The sequence below is a fragment of the Podarcis vaucheri genome, assembly GCF_965113315.1.
Source record: "Podarcis vaucheri genome assembly, chromosome: 2".
NCBI lineage: Eukaryota > Metazoa > Chordata > Lepidosauria > Squamata > Lacertidae > Podarcis > Podarcis vaucheri.
In genome coordinates, this window is record NC_138760.1 from 110,530,483 (window position 1) to 110,542,408 (window position 11,926).

Genomic DNA, 11,926 nt, shown 5'->3' on the forward strand with positions numbered 1-11,926 from the left:
GGACCGCAAGGGCCATCTAGTCCAACCCCCTGCAATGTAGGAATCCCTGCTAAGGCTTCCATGACGAGTGGCCAACCTCCAAGGAAAGAGAGTCCACCGCCTCCTGAGGGAGATGGTTCCTCTGCTGAACAGCTCTTACTATCAGGAAGTTTTTCCTGATGTTTAGTTGGAATCTCTTTTATTGTAACTTGAAGCCATTGGTTTGAGTCCTACCCTCCAGAGCAGGAGAAAACAAGATGTGGCCCAATCGCCTTCTCAATCTGGCCCACAGACAGTCTGGGAATCAGCGTGTTTTTACATGAGTAGAATGTGTCCTTTCATTTAAAATGCATCTCTGGGTTGTGGGGCCTGCCTGGTGTTTTTACATGAGTAGAATGTGTGCTTTCATTTAAAATGCATCTCTGGGTTATTTGTGGGGCATAGGAATTTGTTCATATTTTTTTTTTCAAAATATAGTCCGGTCCACCACATGGGCTGAGGGACGGTGGACCGGCCCACGACTGAAAAAGGTTGCTGACCTTTCCTCTTTTCCAGACTTAACATATCAGCTCCTTCAACCATTCCTCATAAGGCTTGTTTTCCAAGCTTGTCTCTACTTTCATGAGCATGCCCTCTTCAAAATTACCAAGACAACAGTTCAACAACTGTAAGACTGTTGTTGTTGCTTTAATTACCTGTTGCTACAGTTGCGTGAAACTTCCAGTGTTTTCTGGGGCAGGGCAAAGGAATGTATTTCCACCTCAGTTGTTGTCCTAAGGTAGCCTCCTTTTGGGAATCTGTGTTCAGTGAAATTAATTCAGCACAGGACTTATTACTAATGCCCTCATTGGCACTGCTAAGTATCTGGGACAACCAGAACAATGATAGAAAGAGCAGAACGTCAGTCATATTTTGGGGGCAGGGGGAGGGAGTAATGTCTGCAAGGCTATAAATCCCTAGACATTGGTGGGCATCCCTACGGAGGTCACTGTAATCCTAACATGAGAAGGTGTGGTTCCTGACTGTCTTGGAGAAGTGTAACTATTTAGGGGACATAAAAAAACAAAAACACCAATTACTGTATACAGTTTGGTTTGACTTTTTTGAATATACAGTATCCAGGATCGGCAAGTATGCACTTATTTGAAACCAGTGTCAGCCACCTCCTCTTTTCAGAGTTCAAATGCACTGGATGGACACAATGAGTCATTATTTATCAGACATTTCTATAAAGCAACAGACAGATAATAATTCTATTTTTTAATTTTAAATAAAAACAATTTAACGAGGTTTTCTTCCATATCCTTGAAAGCGGAAATTAACTTTCTAATTAAAACTAAAGTTATAATTGTGGACATTTTAAAAAATTGTCTTGTAATGTCATATTGGTGTGTGTAGATAAATGCTAAAGTCAGTTTGTATTGTCCTAAGACGAGAAGATGGACATTTTTATCACTGCTTAGTAACGAACAACTCATTATTGCACATGGAATAATACTTGGAGAATTTAGAATTATTATTTTAACCTTCACCCCACTTTTCCTCCAAAATGCTGTGGACAGCCTATATAGGTCCTCCCTCCTATTTTTCCCCACAGAAAACCCATCATCCTTGACATGCTAGCTGAGGCCGAAAAGAGTTGGAAGCCAACAACCCCTGGAGAAACACAGCTTTCCTTATCCCTGCATTAAAGCAACATTTCATAGCCTTGTAAATAGAATTATGAAGCATATTAGACCACTTATGTTTTACAAGGTCAGTTATTCATACACCTATTTCATTCATTTGTGATACAGTTGAGTGATACAATTGTATCCCAGTTAGCAGAATCTCAGTTTGGTTGCCTGGAGACAACTCTGGCTACCGCATCATAAGTACCCTAAAACCTGAGATTCAATAGGTAGGACTTGGTGTCACAGTAACAGGACTTGTGATGACACATAGTGCCAACTATATTTTTTTTCTCCTTTTATACTCGACATTGCTTACGAAACCTAGTAGCATATTGTGTATTATTATAGTGATGTTTCCCCCCTAATTAGATAACTTTAAAATGCAGTATGTAACATATGTAGATTTCTTTCCCTAGGAGTTAATGTTTTCTATACAGGCAAGCAGAGAGGCAGGTATTTAAGTATTTACATCTCATGGGTAAATGGGAGTGAATGTGCATTTGCACAATCTGTGGCTTGTGTCCTTAAGTCTTTTTTTTTAGTGCAAGATCTTATTCCTGTGCACAGCATTAGAAATCAATATCTAATATTTCTAAATATGAATACAAAAGTCTAGCAAGCAAACAAGCACTTGGCACCGGCCTTCCTATAAAACGTTAAATCACCAGGTGACGTACAGGCTGTGGGTTTGGTGACGTCACTCTGTGTTGCCAGTGTAAATGTTTATGTGCTGTTACTCTGGTTTCAACAATAGAAAGAGGAAGAAATCAATATTTATTTGAATTGCAGGTTCTACTCACTATTATGGCTTGGGCTGAGCTTGTCAGATACAGTATGTTTTTTATTCCTTGCTTAATGAAGTTTTCAACTGCTTCTCCACTCCCATTTCCCAGTCATTTCCCTAAAATAAATACTTAACTCTTTTATGAATATTGATTGAGAACAATAAGTTCCCTCATTAATAATATTTGTTGAGATTGTATGTTTCTGCTGCAAGAGGGGCTGACTAAACGTTTTCTTGGTTTTATTGAAAATGAAAAGGGAATGGCTATGTGTATTCATGTAAGCTTTAACATGGGGGTTTTCCAAGGGACTATATTAAAGCCAAGAAGTGCTCTCTGAACTCTTTGATGAGTTGATAATTAACTATTGTTTCCTGCTGGCTAACACATGAGTATTGAATTGCTAATCATCATTTTGAAGGGAGTTGCTTTTGGTTCTTTTGCTCCCAGGCTCCATTGAATAAGGATGTAAATGAAGCTCTCCAAGAAAACAGCTCCAGGCAAAATGGATGCTGTAGGAGAGAGACCTTTGCTTATAGATCTGTTTGGGTTATTTCATATTTTGTAAGGTGCTGAGCCCATGCCTTGGACTGGCATATGTCTTGTGGAGCTGTTTAGATGACTCATTTGATGTTTTCACTCTGTTATGAAGAAAGTTCTGCAAGTAAAGTTTTGAATAATATCTAATGGGTCTGGACAATGCTTCATTCCAAACAGACTCAGTTTTCATACATCCAGTCACTTCAAACTGCACACTATTAATATCTGCAATAGCACCACTATCTCTTGGCATTATGTTCACTAGCAGTGTTACTTTCAGAGGTCTGTGTGCAGTACATTTTCTGTTGGTGTACTTTGGAGGCTTAAAATTGACTTCTACTGGCAGCATACACCTCCTCAAAACCCATTGGCTTAGTTGTTGTTATGTCATGGAATGTTTACAAACACTGTAGCAATTGAGAGAAAGGGATCAATATAATACCACCAGACAGTGAAACTGCAGTCTGGGTATGTCATGAATCACTGAAGGAAACTATTTATATGGGACCAAGCTCATATGGTTTATTTTTATACTGTACTGTTGGTGAAGAGGTCAACAAGCAAGGGAGCTTGGAGAGCCAATAGAAATGTGAGTCATGGGGCCAAGAGGCCAGAAAGCCACATGAAATATTTACATCTTGATTGGATATAATCAGCCATATATTTGGCTACTGTACATCGTTGATTAAAAGAAGCATAAACACAAGATAAAAATAAACTTTTAGAAAATATAGTAAGTACCTTGGAGGATGTAATTTATAAAGCAGAGGGAATTGCTTTGCCTTTGTACCATTCTTAATGTTTTACTATTCCATTGAAAATGGAAGATGTGGGGAGACAATTTAAGAAACTGAAGAAAAGGCAGGTTCTTGACATGTCCCCTCACCTCACTGTAGCCATGTTTTTCTGCTGTGCAGGTAAGCTCATATCAAATACAGAACTTCATGGCTGAAGGTGTCAATGTGTGATACAGAGCCAGCCCACTCATGTTGTGGGGTGAAGCCAGCAGTGAAGAAGCCACCTTAGGCAGCAGAAACACCTCTGGCCACCCACCCCACCGCTTCTGCCACCAGCGGAGCAGCAACCCAGGTAAGGGAGACAGTGGTCGCAGAGCAGGACAGTGTTCTACTGGTCTCTGGAACACCACCTTCTAACCAACTTTCAGCAAGAGGGAGGTGTCCCATCACTCCACTTGGCCACTGGTCTTCCCCTGTCCCTACCTTACACAGAGACCATTGGCCCATCTAGCTCAATGTTGTGTGCACTGACTGGCAGAAGCTCTCCAGGGGATGTGGGGGACTGCTCTTATATATGTCCATGGCTGACTATAGGAAGGGCATATGGGATTCTACCCAAATGGTTGCAGGGAGAAAAGGAACAGCCAGGCCAGACCCAACCAAACCACTTTAAGCTTCAGTGAGTTCCTCTGCCCTGTTTCTCAAGAGAGAGAGAATCAGCTGACATAAGGATTGGAAAGCACTTGTGTTTATCCAGCCATGTTGCAGTAGTGTTGGGGATGAGGTTGATTATCCGTGGGTCTGAGGCAAAGATTTCCCAGCTCTTCCATAATGAGATCCCCTAAGTCCCCCTAAGACCCTGTGCCCCCTAAATGTCTGGCAGATAAGCACAGAGCTTGCACATAGTATACATGTTTGTCCTCAGTTTGAAGGTAAGGAGGTTTAAATAAAAGAGAGCGAGAGGTTGCACATTTTGGGAGGAGTGTTTTGTAAGCATTGCTACAACTGTCTGAAGCCTGTGCTGTCACCTTACTAATCCCCTGATGATGATAAAACACTCTCTGAGAAGTCTGATGAACACACACACAAAACAAAGCATCAGAGCCAAAGAAAACAATTTAGAAAGGTGAGGGAGGTCAGGGTACAAGCTCTGTTCTCTTGACATCGTCTTTGAATTCATATATTAAGTTTGTGACCAGGGGTGTTGCTAAGGCAGCTGACATGCTGCCTTGCATATACTTTTGGACTCCAACTCCTATCATCCCCGAGCGCTGGCCATGCTGGCTGGGGCTGATGGGAATTGCTTGGTTGGGGATGGCTAAAAGCAGCAGCAGAGAAGTTCTACAATGATGAACAAACTTAGGTTCTCCCTCTGGGACCAGAGAGAGGAGAGTTTACTGAAGAAAGGACTGAACCCCATTGCTTGCTTGCTTGCAATGTATTACTTGTAACATTTATCTTATTGTAACTATTATTTAAAGTTGTTCTGCAGTAAAGATTTGAAGCACATTCTTGTGGTGGAGAGAATTCATTCCCACACAAGGTCTTGATCAGGGATTCTGCTGGACAACTCTTAACAGTCCCCAATCTAGGTCTTTTGCTCTGGGCCCTAATCCTTCTGCCCCTTCCCTCTTTTTAATCAAAGAATAAATACATTTTCCTTACCGGGCATCTGGCTGTCAACCACAATGCTGATGACCAAACTACCGTCCATCTTAATTTGCGGGGGTGGGTGAGAGAGTGATAATGGTGAAACTTTTTCAGGGAAGCATAGGTCAATATAGGTCCTGCACCCTAAGTCCACAGCAATGCTCCTGTTTCTAACTAGTTTGCTGCTGACATTTTAATCCTAAACATCTTAATACTGCTTGTTCCGTGTAACAGCATCATCAGGAGCTTATCTGTAATATTTGATATCTTGTGGAAATTCAACAAAAATACTCCTTGCAAAATAATAATAATAATAATAATAATAATAATAATAATAATAATACTGCTTGCTCAGAAGCCTTCGGGGAAGTACCCTGGAGTTTTCAACCTGAGCTTGCTGGAAGCATTTCAGCCTGCAGCCTCAGGAAAAAAGCAGAGGTTTTCATTCTAAAGAGAGCAAATTGCTTTCTCCATCCAAGTCTCTTATACAGCAGCCAGACACTTGGCCAACTCTAATGTCTGGCACCAGCCCCGTCTTGGTCCAGTTTTGCATGTTTGTTGATTATTTCTATTTGTATTTTGTATATAAATCTGGTTATTTATACAGGGAAATAGACATGTTGCCAGTAAATATGAGCAAGGCTCTGAAGAATTGTGCAGTGTGCTCTTTCTGTGTATATGTCCATACATGGAGAACAATGAGGTACGCTAAAGCAAAAGGCTAGAGCATAAACATCACTTTTTCTGTTTTGTCCTTGAAGGTCATTTAAACACAAAGCCAAGCCCACATTTTATTCCTCTCCTTTGGTCCCCTTGTTAACAAGCATTACTGCAAGGGTGCTAGTGATGTGCTGAAATCTGTCCTCCAGTTTCTCGTAAGTTTCCCCCCTGGGGAATAAAATACTATTTTTTTCCCTGCCACATTCTCAGAGCACTTTAGAATGTCTTCAGAATTGTACTGAGTGCAGAAGTTTGAGCTTAGCTTAGCCTTCTGTAATGGTCGTGGGTAATTTTTTTCTTTGCAGTTAAAAAATATTAATAAAAATCCTTGTGGCCTCCTTGGCTGCCCATGCTTCCTGGTTTGAAAAAGTTCCACTTGAGGAACAACTATCTTATGATATATTCACCCAGGTATTAATTGAAGCACAAGCCCCCCGGAAGGCTCTAGAGTGTAGACCACTGGTGAGATGATTTGCAAAATGCAAGGAAGGACGCTTGCGAACACCTTTCAGACTCCCCAGAAGTAAGGCAGGCATGAGATGAGATTTTGATCAAAGTTTTCTCTCCACTTTAGTAATTTTTGGATGTGATTTGTTTATCGATAGACACGCACACAGAGAGAAAGAGAGATGTGGGAAGAGGGGAGGGGAGGAGAATAACTTTTTAAAAAATGTTTTTATTACATATTTTCTTGGGTTATAAAAGTACATACAGCGTCTCTATTTTCAGATTGTAAAGTCCATTCAACAGATCAGTTATATTGGATGTGAGTCACTAATGTAGACAATAGACAATATAAGGTTGGGGAAAAAGAGAGGTGGGGATAGAGAAAGGGAGATAGAAAACTTTCATTCTTTTACATAGTGTAGTAGTGTCAGATTTTTGAGTCAGTGTAGGTTCTATTTCTATTCATTTATTAGTTTTCCTTGGTGGTGAGAGAGGTTGGGGACCCCAGAGCATGGCTGGTTGACTTCAGTTGGCTGCAATGAGTTTTGTTTGCCTGTGTGAGGCAGAGGGGTTCTTATGTCAAGTTAGCGATACCCTCCAACTTTTCTCCGATGAAATAGGCATGTCCCATTCCATAATGATAATTTTACTATTTATATCCCACACATCTTATTGGATTGCCCCAGCACTCTGGGCAGCTTCCAACATATATAAAAACAGAATAAAACATTAACATAAAAAAAAAATCTTCCCTATATAGGATTGCCTTCAGACGGCTCGGGTTGGATAACTCCATATCCTCCAGCATTTCTCCAATGCGAATAGGAACATCCCAATGAAAAGCGGGACATTCTGGGATCAAATCAGAAACCAGGACAGCTTCTCTAAATCAGGGATGTCCCTGGAAAAAAGGGACAATTGGAGGGTCTAAATTAGCCATATCAATTCAAATGCTGTTGGTGGGTTCTTGTTGTTGTTGGGCTGTGATATAATGAAGGGAAACAAGGGTGAAGGTGTCCTCTTTTGTTTGTCCCCATGATAGTTTCAGTTTGGTGCCCAGCAGCAGTCAAAGCAGCTTAACCCCAGGCAAATCTCCCATCCTGACAATTTATGGGACTCAACTTCCTTAGCTTCAGCAACAGAAATGGGTGTACTGTTATGCCACATGCACAAAAATTACACCTTTGTTTGCCAGAATAACTGTCACTTGATTTCATACTCAAGTCACTTATGCAACCAAGCACCCTCACCTATGTATTCTATTGGGGGGGATACGTTTTTTTAAATACTGATTTTATAACAGTAGCAAAAAGCCATTATGAGGTAATGAATCCCTGTGTCCCTGTGTATGGATTCCTGGAAATGTAATTCTGAAATCTCTAGTCAGGCCTTGGTTTTAGCTCCAGGACAGGCTGCCTCTGCTATTTAAGTGCAAGCAGGTGGTGATCTGAAGAGCAATAAGCATTGTCAAAATCAAGATCAGGTAACTGATCTGACAGGCAAGGAGCCAAGCGCCAGAAGCAACAGAGGTGGTCATAGATGAGCTGCAGATCAGGCAGACACAGAGCAAAGGGCCAGGAGCAATGTAGTCATACAGGTTAAGCTCCAAGACAGCAAGAGCAGGCTGAAGAGGCTGGGTGAAAACCTTTCTACTCAAGACAAATTGGTCAAGCTGGTAAGCTGGCTTGGCTGCAAGGGCTTTATAGGGCCTGTTGTGTCTCAAATGGGTTAGAAAGCTGATTATCTGACTGCAGCCTTGAGGGCACTGTTCCCCTCAAGACCTTGTCTGAAAGTCCAGAATCGTGGGAGTGGAAGAGGTGAAGTGCTGGAGACAATCTGCTGGAGGCCTTGATTCAATCCCCTTAGCATGTGGTTAGAATGTTGACCTTGAACCTTTGAGAACAGGCTTATTATCTCAGCTGAGTGACAAAGCACTACGATGCTATGCAGTCAGTTCTACACAAGGTCAAAGACGGAGGCATACTTCCCTCAGGGCTATGTGGAGTCTATTAAGAGGACTCTCTCTCTCTCTCTCTCTCTCTCTCTCTCTCACACACACACACACACACACACACACACACACACACACACAGAGAGAGAGAGAGAGGGGGGGGAGAGAGAGAGTATATAAATGTTCCTGTTGTATCAGCTGAGGAAAGAGCAGAGACAACAGTCTAATTGGAAGGGATCCACTAGTGGGAGGACCCAGATAGAAAGAGTTGTTGTACAGTCAAACGCTAAATGAACCAACCACCGTAGCCCAGGCAAATGTGAGAATGGGGAACAAGAATGGAGATGCACATGCAAGAGTGGAAAAAGTCAAGTATCCTGTCTTGCTCTCCCAACCATAAGGGATGGCTGGCAAACATGTTGTACCATCTTCTGAGTGCTCCTCCTCCATGATCTGTCTATGACTAGCCTCCATTTCCACCCATGTTGTTATGTACTGAAGTTCTCACCCTGGGCCAGCAGGAGGATACTGTAGATAGTTTTTACTCAGGTCCACATATGCAAATAAGGGATTGAAAGTGACGTTCAGTGATTGGATAGTTACAGAAAGTTGTTACAGTTGCGTTGTACTGGAGCTCTATATAAGCAGGCTGGCTGAACCCTTCAGTTCAGTTCTGTTCTGGCCTGTGAATAAACAAGAGCTGTTTGAAGAATCACTGTGTCGTTTGATAGGTTTACCGACAACTTAACACGTGCGCTCTATTATTTTGTTGGTTGATTTATGTTATGCAAGGTCTGGTTTCATTCAGACTTTATTTCTCCCGTGTTGCCCGTAATCACTTTGCTATTTACTCCTTTCTGCTTGCACTTCATCAGTTTGCAAGAGCAGCCTTGAACTCCCTCTTCCATTTCTAATCTGTAGCACATCAACCGGCAATGACAGTAATCTTGGACAAAGTTAGCCTGCTAGAATCCCCTTGAGTCAACTGGAATTTCACTTGCCTAACTATGTGAAGGGTTATAAACAGACACCCCAACACAGCAAAGGAATTCTGCCCACAGAAGCAGACTTTCACACACGCATGTATGTCAGTATGAATATATGGATAGGAATTAACTGTGATTCCTGCATTGCAAGATGTTGGACTACATGGCTCTTTAGTTCCCTTCCAACTCTGCTGTTTTATGATACTATGCATACTGAGTCAGACCATATAGTCCAGTACTGTCTATTCTAATTGGTAGTAGCTCTCCAGGGTTTCAGACAGGATGCATTCCCAGGCCTATTTGGAAATACCAGGGATTGAACCTGGGACCTTCTGCTTGCAAGACAAATGCTCTACCACTGAGCTGAGGTCCTTCCCCACCATCTGATCAACATTCAAAATTGCAGTTCTGTATGCCTCACTAAATTATTGCTTATATCCTTTAATGCGTTGGGAGGTTTTCAGCTGGAGATTATGCATTGCAAAATTCCAAAAAGTACAAATTTCAAAGGATAGCTGAATTTTGGTTCAGGAAGAGTGCATTAGGTAGGTATATTTAACATTATTTCCAGGTCCATATTTCCCGTCTACTCTGCCTTTTGGTTCCCATGCTTTAATCATGAAGCGGGAGACACTGACTCATTTCTATGAAGGAAACATTAATAACCTCGCAATAGCCAATGGAAAATTGGCACACATGAAGCAGACTCAGTGTAAAGTGCTTTCTGGGTGTTGTGTGGAGATTGTGCCAGATCAGGAAGAAGAAGAAGAGGAGGAGGAGGAGTGTGGACTTGATATCCTGCCTTTCACTCCCCTTAAGGCAGGCATAGCCAAAGTCCGTTTTGGGGCCCAATCCAGTCCTCCTGTCAGTTTAATCTGGCCCCTGTGGCAGTCTATCTCCTGGGGTAAAATCCTAAAAAAAGCTCAACAAGTTCAATCCTAAAAAAAAGTCAACAACTTTGGTCGGCCCTCATGCATGTTCACATCATCAAATCCAGCCCTCTTTGAAAAATGTTTGGGCACCCCTGCTAAGGAGTCTCAAAGCGGCTCACAATCTCCTTTCCCTTCCTCCCCCACAACAAACACTCTGTGAGGTGAGTGAGGCTGAGAGACTTCAGAGAAGTGTGACTGGCCCAAGGTCACCCAGCAGCTGCAGGTAGAAGAGCAGAGACGCAAACCCGCTTCACCAGATTACGAGTCCACCATTCTTAACCACTACACCACGCTGGCATGTGAGGAGTTGCTGAATTGTCAGTAGTTCTGTCCCCCTATTTTCTTTGAGCCATAGCCCCCTGGGAAGCTCAGCAGGAAATCCCACAGAGGGTACCAGGGGAAGACAGATGAGGGCGGAAGCATCTGCCAGCAGCAATTCTCTCTTTTCTGAGACACAAAACAAGTCCTCCCTTCTTTAGCTGCTCACAGCCTATGCATGCAGCATGTGAAAGAGGCAGCCTAGCACATGAGTGGACAGTTCCCCTGTGCAAAGTCCACCCCAATTAAGGAAGATTGATTTAGGATCAGAAAAGAGGAGTTGCATCCAGTTTAAACAGGTAATAAGCAAAAATAAAACAGCATAAAGGCTTAAATGCCTTTTTATTTGTTGTTGTTTGTAACGTTTTTATTCATCTTTAACTGTTTAACACAGTTGCATTGATATATATCTTTGTTTACATTGGAGCATATGACATTCAGCAATTACATAAAAATAAAAATAAAACAATAAACATAAAATCTTAAATCCTAACTAGCCGAGAAGAGTTACAAGCAGCATCTAGATCCCCATAATACTCACACACATGATGTCAGACAGGGTTCCCAAAGGGGTTCAGTTAGATGATCCTCAGGGTCCCTTCCAACTCTACAATTCTATGATTCATGTGGGTGGTATTTTAAAATACAATTTAAAAAAATCATACATGTGGCACAGTGCATTACCATTGGTACAACAGGCAGAAAAATCCTTAGGTGGTTCTCCAAGACGCTCAAAAAATTTCAACTGGTCCATTGGTAGGGGTGGAGTTTGGGAACCAGTGATGTAAGGGAAAGCTTCAGGTATTCAGGAAAGTTGAGAATCTGAATGTGGGAATATTCCAAAAACTGGAAGAAGTTATAGGGCCAGTTGCAGGGAAAATTGATGGGACAGAGGATAGACCTACCATTGTATATTGAATGGGAGGCAGCTTACCCATAATCATGTGGCTTCTTAAAGGTTTGACTCCTCCTCTGGTTTGGAAGGTAAGGTCAAACAGGAACAAGCTGGAATTGTTGTTGAGCCTGAAGGGGAGGGAACCTCCCACTACTTTTGACTCTGCCTTCAGTGAGAGAGTGAGGTTAATTCCGGTTACGGTATGTCACTCCTGTGGTTGCAACGGTAATTTTTAAATGCAGGCAAAAGTGGCTTCTTTTATCCTCAATCATCAGCTGGATTTTCAACTAGGCTTAATATTTCTTAAAATTCTTCA

The 11,926-nt window shown here is 41.9% G+C and overlaps 1 long non-coding RNA gene across 9 annotated transcripts; it reads left to right on the forward strand.

Annotated features, from left to right (window-relative positions):
* Positions 1-544: 544 nt before the first annotated feature.
* On the forward strand, positions 545-6,630 carry LOC309525364. Of its 9 annotated transcripts, XR_014216176.1 has the most exons (5): positions 545-646; positions 1,577-2,105; positions 3,525-3,563; positions 3,892-4,063; positions 6,493-6,629. It is a non-coding gene; the product is annotated as an uncharacterized lncRNA (long non-coding RNA). The 9 variants fall into 9 exon arrangements; XR_014216175.1 differs by lacking the exon at positions 3,525-3,563 and having other exon boundaries at positions 1,577-2,320; positions 6,493-6,630; XR_014216177.1 differs by lacking the exon at positions 3,525-3,563.
* Positions 6,631-11,926: the final 5,296 nt, after the last annotated feature.